The 10,486-nt window shown below is 49.4% G+C and overlaps 1 non-coding gene across 1 annotated transcript; it reads left to right on the forward strand.

Annotated features, from left to right (window-relative positions):
• Positions 1–5,898: 5,898 nt before the first annotated feature.
• On the forward strand, positions 5,899–5,971 carry TRNAG-CCC (transfer RNA glycine (anticodon CCC)). Its single transcript has one exon. It is a non-coding gene; the product is annotated as a tRNA-Gly (tRNA).
• Positions 5,972–10,486: the final 4,515 nt, after the last annotated feature.

Consider the following 10,486-nt stretch of genomic DNA (forward strand, 5'->3'; position numbering starts at 1 on the left):
CCCCCCTGGGCCCCGCCCCGCCGGGCCCCGCCCCCCGCACCTGCTGCTCCAGCGCCGTGTTCCCCGCGCCGACCCGGGGTCTGGCCCGCGGATCCACCCCCAGCCCCTTCTCAGCTGGATCGGGTTCCTTCTGCGTGGAAGCGTTATCCCCCTCGGTCTCTCCCATTTACACTCAGCGCCACCCCCATCCCCCGGGCCCGCAACCTTTCCAGCCTCCGTCCCCTGCCCCCCATCCTCACCCTCGGTCCCCACTCCATCACTAGGCCAACAGTTTCAAAGCCGGTCCTCTCCAGCATTTTTCTTGTCCATCTCCCGGCATTCTGGGGCATTCTGGGCATCCGCTCCTTTGGTTCCCCTTTTTCTGACCTGTCTCATCGGGCTTCGCGGCCTGGTGAGAGCGAGGGGTCCCTTCTGAGTCCCACCATTCCTTTCTGGCCACTTGCCTTCCCTGAGAATCCTCTTAGAGTCATCCATTTCAACAGATATGTTTAGGGACTAGGATTTATCAACACGGTGTCAGGGCTGGGGGGCCGAGGAGGCTTAAGGCACAGGGTCTGCTATTTAAGAGCAGTTAGCTAGAGAGACAAAAAAGGAACAGATTAGCCATGGTTCAGCCCAATGAGACCAGGATAGAGGCAAATTAATAATAATAAATAGTGACAACCTCTTACACGACAGAAAACCTACCTCTGAAGTAGGTATTATACCCACTTTACCCTAGGGAAAACTGAGGCTCAAAGCAGTTAAGCTGCCCAAAGTCACACAACTGGTAAGGAACAAAGCCAAAAAAGTAAATCCAGCTCTGGCTCCAAAAGAGGCCGCATTTTTTCAACAATATCGCCTTGCAGGTTATGTCTGGAAGCTTCTAGAAATCCTAGCTGCTTCAAAAGGAGGTGACATTTAGCTTGAATTGGAGTTCCAAGGGTAAAAAATGTGGGGTGCGCTGTCTAGGCATAAAGGCAGGGTAGGACAGGGGTGGGGTAGCAAGGAGGGGGGCAAGGGTGTCCCCACAGCACTGAATGAGCAGACTGGACGGGAGAGCTCTGTGTTTGCTCCTGAGGTGGGTTTTCCCTACCCTGGATGAAATCTTGGACAGGCTCCATGGCTTTTATAATCACTTCAAGATAACAAATGAATAGTACCTTTATTTGGCATTAAAAAAAAAAAATCCAGTCCATTCTACAAATCACCCATTCCCAGTCCAGGCCAGTGTGACATTTAAAAGCTGCTGCGTCGCTTCAGTCGTGTCTGACTCTGTGCGACCCCAGAGACGGCAGCCCATCAGGCTCCCCCGTCCCTGGGATTCTCCAGGCAAGAATACTGGAGTGGGTTGCCATTTCCTTCTCCAATGCAGGAAAGTGAAAAGTGAAAGTGAAGTTGCTCAGTCGTGTCTGACCCTCAGTGACCCCATGGACTGCAGCCTACCAGGCTCCTCCATCCATGGGATTTTCCAGGCAAGAGTACTGGAGTGGGGTGCCATTGCCTTATTCATTAAGGAGATACAAACTGAAACCACAATACAGTTACTGCTACATACCTATTCAGTTCAGTTCAGTCACTCAGTCGTGTCCGACTCTTTTCAACCCCATGAATCGCAGCACGCCAGGCCTCCCTGTCCATCACCAACTCCCGGACCTCACTCAAACTCATGTCTATCGAGTCAGTGGTGCCATCCAGCCATCTCATCCTCTGTCATCCCCTTCTCCTCCTGCCCCCAATCCCTCCCAGCATCAGGGTCTTTTCCAATGAGTCAACTCTTCGCATGAGGTGGCCAAAGTACTGGAGTCTCAGCCCTTCCAATGAACACGCAGGACTGATCTCCTCTAGAATGGACTGGTTGGATCTCCTTGCAGTCCAAGGGACTCTCAAGAGTCTTCACCAACACCACAGTTCAAAAGCATCAATTCTTCTGCGCTCAGCTTTCTTCACAGTCCAACACTCACATCCATACATAACCACAGGAAAAACCATAGCCTTGACTAGACGGACCTTTGTTGGCAAAGTAATGTCTCTGCTTTTCAATATGCTGTCTAGGTTGGTCATAATTTTCCTTCCAAGGAGTAAGTGTCTTTTAATTTCATGGCTGCAATCACCATCTGCAGTGATTTTGGAGCCCCAAAAAATAAAGTCTGACACTGTTTCCACTGTTTCCCCATCTACTTCCCATGAAGTGATGGGATGCCATGATCTTCATTTTCTGAATGTTGAGCTTTAAGCCAACTTTTTCATATCAGGATAGGTCAAAAACAAAAACGTAATGATGCCAAATACTAGTGAAGATGGGGAGCGTTTGTATTTTCTTATAAAGTTAATTCTAGGGATTTCCCTGGTAGTCCAGTGGTTAAGACTCCGTGTTTCAAATGCAGGGGCACAGCTTCGATCCCTGGTGTGGCCAAAAAATAAAAAAATAAAGTTAAATATACAATTACTGTATAACTCAATAATCCCATTTTTAGAATTTACTCAGGAGAAATGAAGACATAGATCCACACAAAAGGCTGAGTAATTCATGTAACAGTTTCATTCATAATCACCAAAACCTGGAAACAAACCAAATGCCCATCACCTGTGGTTCATCGATACAATGGACGAGTACTCAGCAATTGTTTAGCCACTCCGTTGTGTCCGACTCTGCGGCCCCATGGACTACAGCCTCCTAGGATCCTCTGTCCACGGGATTTCCCAGGCAAAAATACTGGAGTGGGTTGTCATTTCCTTCTCCAGGGGATCTTCCTGACCCAGGGATCAAACCTGCCAATCCTGGATTGGCAGGCGGATTCTTTACCACTGAGACACCTGGGGAGCCCATACTCAGTAATAAAAAGGAACAAATTACTGGTACAGGCAGCAACAATGTGGATGGATCTCAAAAGTGCTGGGTCAGATACAGAAGACAACGTACTGCGTTACATCGTTTATATGACATTCTGGCAAAGACAAAATACAGGAACAGAAAACAAGCCAGTGATTGCCATGGGCTGGGAGCAGGATGAGGGCACTGGCTGTGAAAGCATGTTTTGTTTCGATTGTCGGGGTGGTTCTGTGATTGTGTATGTTTGTCAAAATTCACGTGACTCTGCACCTAGAAGGGATGACTTTTACTGTGAGTTGTAGCTCAATTTAATTAAAAATAAATAAAACAAGAGCAGGTACTAATTGACCATTCAAAGGGAGGAATCGTTTTTTGCTTTTATTTCTTGATCACGCACCATATGGGATCTTAGTTCCCTGACCACGGACTGAACTTGCACCCCCTGTGTTGGAAGCGTGGAGTCTTAACCACTGGACCCTCAGGGAAGTCCCCCAAGAGAGTATTTGTGAGCCCTCTGGTCTTGCCCATTGTTCAGAGCCATTTCTGTGGTTTGCAACCAGGAACTCCAGGTGGCACTGAGATATTTCTGGTCACCCATGGACACTTGGACAGATTGGCCAAAATGAGTTTAATCAAGGGGTGATTTATAAGGAGAAGGGAAACCAACAAGCGTCAGTGAGGCACTCTGGGGCTAGAAGCGGTAGAGAGCCTCAGCTAGCCTCAAACCTAAGGTGGTGAGGGGTGGAATGGTTGCTAGAACACAGAGAAAGAGAGCCCAGCCATAGGAGAGGGCCAAGAGGAGCAGTGGGCTCCCACGATCTGGGAGGGATGGAGCTGTGAGATAGATACCCACCTTCACTTGTCTCCTGCCCCCAACTTCCTGCTTCCCTCAGTGGACCAACAGAAAGCAAGGGGGATAAAGGGAGTCCACAAGACTTGATGGATTCCACAAGACTCTTGTGCAGCCCACAAGAGCTTCGGCCATTCAGGCATGGAGTGGATGGAGCAGATCGATAGAGATCTTAAAGGGCAAAAGGAACGTGTCCAATATGCAGGTAGTGGGAGAGAGTGGAAGCAAGGCCCAGAAGTGGACAGAGCCTTGCTCATCCAGAGAACAGAAAGAGAAACTGGGATAAAGTGGAGAAATCGATAAGAGATAAAGCTTGAGAGGTGGGGCAGGGCCAGGCCATAGGGGGCTGCTCACATCCCGTTAAGGAGATTTTATCTTATTCTATGGGCTTCCCAGGTGGTGCTAGTGGTAAAGACGGCACCTCCCAATGCAGGGCATGGAAGAAACGCAGGTTCAATCCCTGGGTCAGGAAGATCCCCTGGATGAGAGCATGGCAACCCACTCCAGTATTCTTGTCTGGAGAATCCCATGGACAGAGGAGCCTGGTGGGCTACAGTCCTTAGGGTTGCAAAGAGTCAGACACGACTTAACGACTAAACAGCAACACCTCTGCTGCTGGCACCTTTGCCAGGACCCCGACCACCTCCCATCCCACAGCCTCCACTCCTGCCCCCTCTAATCTATTCTCTGCACGAGAGCCCAAGGAAATGTACAACACCGCTTAAGATGCTCCCCCACTGAAAACACCTCGGGGCCCATGGTTAGGGTCAGTTTTCTCTGGGCCCCACTGTGACCTCCAAGGACCTGCACCATCCTGAGTCTGTCCTCCCTCCCGGGAGCCCTGAGGTTCCTCTCACGCTGGTCTGCCTTTATTTCCTCAAAGCCTCCAAGCTCTTTCTTCCTGAGATCTATGTACAAGTTGTTCCTTTTGACTGAGACATCCTTCTGCCCACTCTTCATGTCGCTGCCCTTCTCATGCTTCAGGGTCCCGTCTCCTTTCCCAGGGGCTTTGCTGGTGGCCCAGTGATCAAGACTCTGTGCTTCCACTGCAGATGGCATGGGTTTGACCCCTGATCAGGATCCTCACAGGCTGCACAGCTCAAACCCCATTGCCAAAGGAAACTCTTCCTGAGCGACTCCTCATCCCCAGATGTTGCTATTTCACCCTCAGTGTGCTTCCTAAAACTTTCACCACCATCTTCAGTGTTTTTGCCTTTTTGCTTGATTTATGTCTCCTACTGAAATGCAAGCTCCATGAGGGCGGGGGCCAGCTCTATCTCGTTCTTTGTATTCCCAGCATCCAGCACAGGCCTAGCACACAGAGAACCAAGTGAAGAAAACTCCTAGGTGATCACAGAAGATGGAGCCACTTTGGTAATCCACTTCAATCAATAGGAAAGGTACATTTTCACCAACTGCTTCTCAGATTCAGTTTTTAGTTCCTTTGAGAGCATTTCAGGGCTTGCCAGCTGGCATTAGTGATAAAGAACCTGCCTGCCATTGCAGGAGATGTTAAGAGACAGGCGTTCAATTCCTGGGTGGGGTAAAATCCCCTGGAGGAGGGCATGGCAACTCACTCCAGTATCCTTGCCTGGAGAATCCCATGGACACAGGAGCCTCATGGGCTACAGTCCATAGGGTCACAAAGAATTGGACATGACTGAAGCGACTTAGTATGCACACACAAGTCTTTGAAGTGGTGCAAGTGTTCTGGAGTGGAGATGGATAAAGAAGGAGGGTCAAGGAATATGATTCTGCCACTGTCTTTGTTTTATTTCAGCCATGCCGGGTCTTAGATCTTCAATCTTCATTATGGCTGTGGGATCTAGTTCCCTGTCCATGGTTCAAACCCAGGCCCCCTGCATTGGGAGATCGAGTCTTAGCCACTGGACTGCAAGGGAAGTCCCCTGCCACTGGCTTTAGAGCACTCATTTGTTCCTTCATCAGGCATCTGCTATGTGCCAGCTGGAGTCCTTGCCCTCAAGGAGCTCTCAGTCTGCTGGGAGGTAAATGGATTCCATGCAGGGGGCCCAGTGCTGGGATGGGAGCCCAGACAGCCAGTTCTCTCAGGCCCACGTCTCAGGCCTTGACTGCAGGCCTGAACTGACCCCTTGACCCCCCACCAGGAAGGTAAGGCCCTGGACTGTCTCCCCAGCCTCCATCAGGGGCCCTGCCAGAAGAGGGGTAGTGATGGGCAAAGAGTGGATTCTCAGGTAAAAACGTTACAGTAGGGACTTCCCTGATGGTCCAGTGGCTAAGACTCTGTGCTCCCAATGCAGGGATCCCAGGTTCAATCCCTGGTCAGGGAACTATATGCCACATGCCACAACTAAAGATCCTGCATGCCGCAACTAAGACTCACAACAGCCCCCCCAAAAGTGACAATAATTATCATCCTAAGAACAAATACTGAATAGTGCTCCCCTGGCCCAGTCACTGTTCTAAGCATTTGGTCTGTGTTAACTCAGGGCCCTCCCAACAACCCCAGGAGGAAGTATTGAAGGAGTAAGAATGACGCCACTGGAGAACAGCCCCGCAGCAGGATCCTAAAGGTCACTGCTGACGGCAGGGATTAATTGTAGGGATTTGAGGCAAACACACAGCAGCACTTCCTGACCACAAGGACTCAGGAGACGAACATAACTCCTCTTTCAGAACAGACCGTTGTCTGGAACACACTCAGATGGTGGAGGGGGGAAGGTGGGGTGGACCCCGGATGACCCCACTCATCCAGTGTATTACTGAGCGCCTTACCCCGCCAGGGCCTGACCTCAGGCCGCTGGAAGGGAGAGAAGGGGTGAGATCTTTCTGTGCAACGTTAAGCCCAGCGCTGGAATGACGGGTCTGGGGACAGGGAGGGTAGAGAGGCCTGCAGGGTGGGAGCACCCTAGATGCGCAGCTTGTGGGGTCGGAGGATACCCCGAGGGCCCAGAGGCGCGGGCTTGGCACCCGGCCCCTCCCCCAGCGTACTCGTAAAACCGGGAGCGCCGGGACCCTCCAACGTCAGCACGGCCTGCGCATGCGCTGTCACTTCCGGTGGGCTGGGCTCGGGGGGCACTCTGCCGGAGGGCGGTTCCGTCAAGTCTGGATCCTAGCTACCCCGGGGTTCTGTATCTGTGCTCGGGTTCCAGGCCCAGGATCCGGGCTGCATTTCCCAGGAGCTCGGGTGCGAGCTCGGTAAGCGTGCCTGGTCAGTGTGAAACTGATTCCCCCAGAGGAATCACGGTACCCAAAGTTGGGGGGTGGGGGGGGATATCGAAGCTGCCAAGGCTCTGACCATCAGCGCGGAGTCTTGATGCTCCTGACAAGGAGCACCACGAAACAGGTCTGCCTGACCCACTGATGAGTGTTCTGGGGGTTACCAAGGTCGGGTCGTTGCTACTTCCAACCGCTGGGCTTGACTCTACCCTGCTTAGAGGAAAGGCCTGAAGTGGATCGAATCCAGGGCTTGTTGTCTGGTAGCTCAGGGAGGCTGAGAAATTTCCTTCTTCAAAGGCAGATCTGATTTTCTTCCTCCTGGAATAGTTTTGAAAGTATTAAAACTGTCTGCCCTGAAGGCACTGGGAGTGGCCTCACTGGCCAAGGAGCCAACCAATCCAGGCAAAGGGCCCAGCACAGGCCTGGCATGTAGCAGGCATTCCACCCCAGTCAGCCCAGCCTCTACCCTCGGTCCCGTGCAGGCAGGACAAGGAGACCCCACCAACCTAGAAGAGTTGGTTGCCCAGCTCTAGCTCACCTCCCGCACCAGCCTCCTGAGATCTAGGGGCTCCAGCCTGAATCACTCTGCCCAGTGCTCAGGCAGCAAAAGAATCCAGCCTTTGTGACAGGCTTATTTATCCCTGCCAGGCGATGCTTCCGTGGCTGGGGCAGGGAGCGAGTGGCTCCAGGAAGGGAGCGTATTTGGGTCATGCTGAGGATGTGGGCAGTGTGGTAAAGGTCCAGAATTGAGTGATGACCTCTGAGCCGGATGTTTGCAAACATGGGGGTCTGCTAAGTCAGTGGTCCCCAACCTTTTTGGCACCAGGGGCCGGTTTCATAGAAGACAAGTTATCCACCAGCCAGGATTGGCGGGGTGGGGGCACGGCAGCTGTGATTTTGGATAATTCAAGTACATCACATTTATTGTGCACTTTCTTTCTATTATTCTTACATCAGCTCCACCTAAAATCACCAGGTATTAGATCCCAGAGGGTGAGGGACCCCTGTTCTAAGTCCTCACAGAAAGCATTCTTAACTGCAGGTTGGGGTGAATTTTCAGGTTGACAGGTTTGCTTTTCATTGCTAGCATCCTCACTGCCCAGGTCCTGGCCCCCAGCCCTTTGCCCCTGCTCTTCTCTGGGGACTCCTTAAACTCCCTGGCTCCTGTGGGTACATATCCACGGGCTGCAGAATGAAGAAATGAACAAATGGAAGGGGATTTGGTGGTTTGGGTGTGCTGACCAGTCCCTTCTGGATCTCAGCCCCCCAACCTGTTTGTCCCTTAGACTCATTTTGTCCCCATCTCAATAAATGGCATCACCATTGCCCAGTTATTACAGCCACACATTTAAGGCATCTTTCCGATTTTTCAGTCAATTCACCTGTGTATCTTTGTTGTTGTTGTTCAGTCGCTAAGTGGTGTCTTACTCTTTGAGACCCCATAGACTGCAGCTCACCAGGCTTCCCTGACCTTCACTATCTCCTGGAGTTTGCTCAAACTCATGTCCGTTGAGTCCATGATGCTATCCAACCATCTTATTCTCTGTTGCCCTCTTCTCCTGCCTTCAGTCTTTCCCAGCATCAGTCTTTTCCAAAGAGTCGGTCTTCCCATCAGGTGGCCAAAATATTGGAGCTTCAACATTAGCCCTTCCAGTGAATATTCAGGGTTGATTTCCTCTAGAATTGACTGGTTTGACCTCCTTACTGTATGAGGGATTCTGAAGAGTCTTCTCCAGCATCGCAATTCCAAAGCATCAACTTTTTGGCTCTCAGCCTTCTTTAGCTTAAATATTTCTCATCTCATTCCATCTCCACTGCTGTCAAACGTGCCCCACATGATCACAAAAGCCTCTAAACTGATCTTCTTGCTTCTACTCTTTATTTCTTTTTCTTTCTTTTCTTTTTTTTTTTTTGGTCCCTTGGCTTGTGGAATCTTAATTCTCTGACCAGAAATTGAACCTGTGCTCCCTGCAGTGGAAGTGTGGAGTCCTAACCCCTGGACTGCCAGGGAAGTCCCATGTTGCTTCCACTCTTGCTCTCCTCCAATCCATGCTCCAAAATTGCCAGGGATATTTCACAACTGGAAATGAAAAGCGTTTTATTGGGTCTCTTTGTCTATTGGGAACCAAATAAAATCCCCAGTTCTTTCCCATGGCACTAACTCCAGTTCATTTCTCTTCTATCCACTCCACTCCAGTTATGCTGGGCTTCCTTCAGTTTCTGATGTATGTCCAGCTTTTTCTGTCTTAGTGTCTTTGACCCTGTTAATTTCCTTCATAGCACATTTATTTATCCCTGCTAGAATGCATGCTACAGAAGGACAGAAACTGACTGTTTTTTGGCCATAGGAATTTTTTTTTCTTCTTGAGTAAACTATTCTATTAAAATATAACATATTCAGAGAAATGCATGTATCGTAAGTGATTTTACAAATGAACACACCTGTGTGTAACCAACACCCAGATCAGAAAATAAAACACTTCCAGCCCCTAGTGTTCCCCCACATGTCTCCCCAAGGCCAAATATTATCCTGATTAGATTTGTTTTGCCAATTTTGAACTTTATGTAAATGGAATTATGACACACACACCCCCAAATGCCCACATTCTAATCACCAGAATCTTTGAATATGTTACTTCACCTAGCAAAAGGTATTTTGCAGATGTGGTTAAATCAAGGATCTTGAGATGAGGCAGATTATGCTGGATTATTCAGGTGGTTCCAGTGTACACACAAGGGTCTTTAAAGTGGAAGAAAGAGGCCAAAGATGTCAGAGTCATCCAGCGTGAGAAAGGTCATTTTCTGTTGGTGGATTTCAAGATGGAAAAGGGTGACTATGGGCCATGGAATGTGGGCAGCCTCTAGAAGGTAGGAGCAGCAAGGAAAGAGATGCTTGCCTGGAGCCTCCAGATGGGAACAAAGCCTTGCAGATAACTAGATATTAGTCATCGAGAGCCACGTCAATCTTCTAACTTGCGGAACTGTAAGATAATAAATTCGTGTTGTTTGAAGTGACTAAATTTGGAGTAGTTTGTTACAGAAACAATGGTGCCTCCTTGATTCTTCTAAAGAAGTTCAATGCCTTGTCACATGTTTATTGGGTCATTTATGAAGTGCTTGGTCAAGTCTTTTATGCACTTTTCCACTGAGCTTTCTTGTGAATTTGCAGGTGTTCTTTCTCTGTTCCAGATACAAGTCCTTTGTCGGATGTATTTGCCACATGTATTTAGAATGGGTTATGGTCAGGGTGCTTTAATAGTACCAGTGCGTGGTAGGTCCTAATAAAAAATGAGTTACATGTATACTTGATTCTGAAAACTCCTTTAAGGAAAGAATGTTCGGAGAGGTGACACTATATACGGTGTAAGCAGTGTAATTGGGCGTAAGATATGGATCTCAAGTAGAGGGAAACGGGATCTTAAAGGGAAAGACCCAAAATGCGGGTAACAGTCAAAGTTCACCACTCCTAGCGTGAGGTTTCAGGCCACAGGCATTTAAACACAATTTCCTAAAGGTAATTTTAAATTAATTTTCATTCATTCCAAGAGTGTTCATGGAAGGTAGCAATGGTTCAGCCTGCTCTAGGCACTGAAGAGCCAGCTGAGAACGAGAGACAAGATCGTTGC

The sequence above is a fragment of the Bos mutus genome, chromosome 19, assembly GCF_027580195.1.
Source record: "Bos mutus isolate GX-2022 chromosome 19, NWIPB_WYAK_1.1, whole genome shotgun sequence".
Classification (NCBI taxonomy): Eukaryota; Metazoa; Chordata; class Mammalia; order Artiodactyla; family Bovidae; genus Bos; species Bos mutus.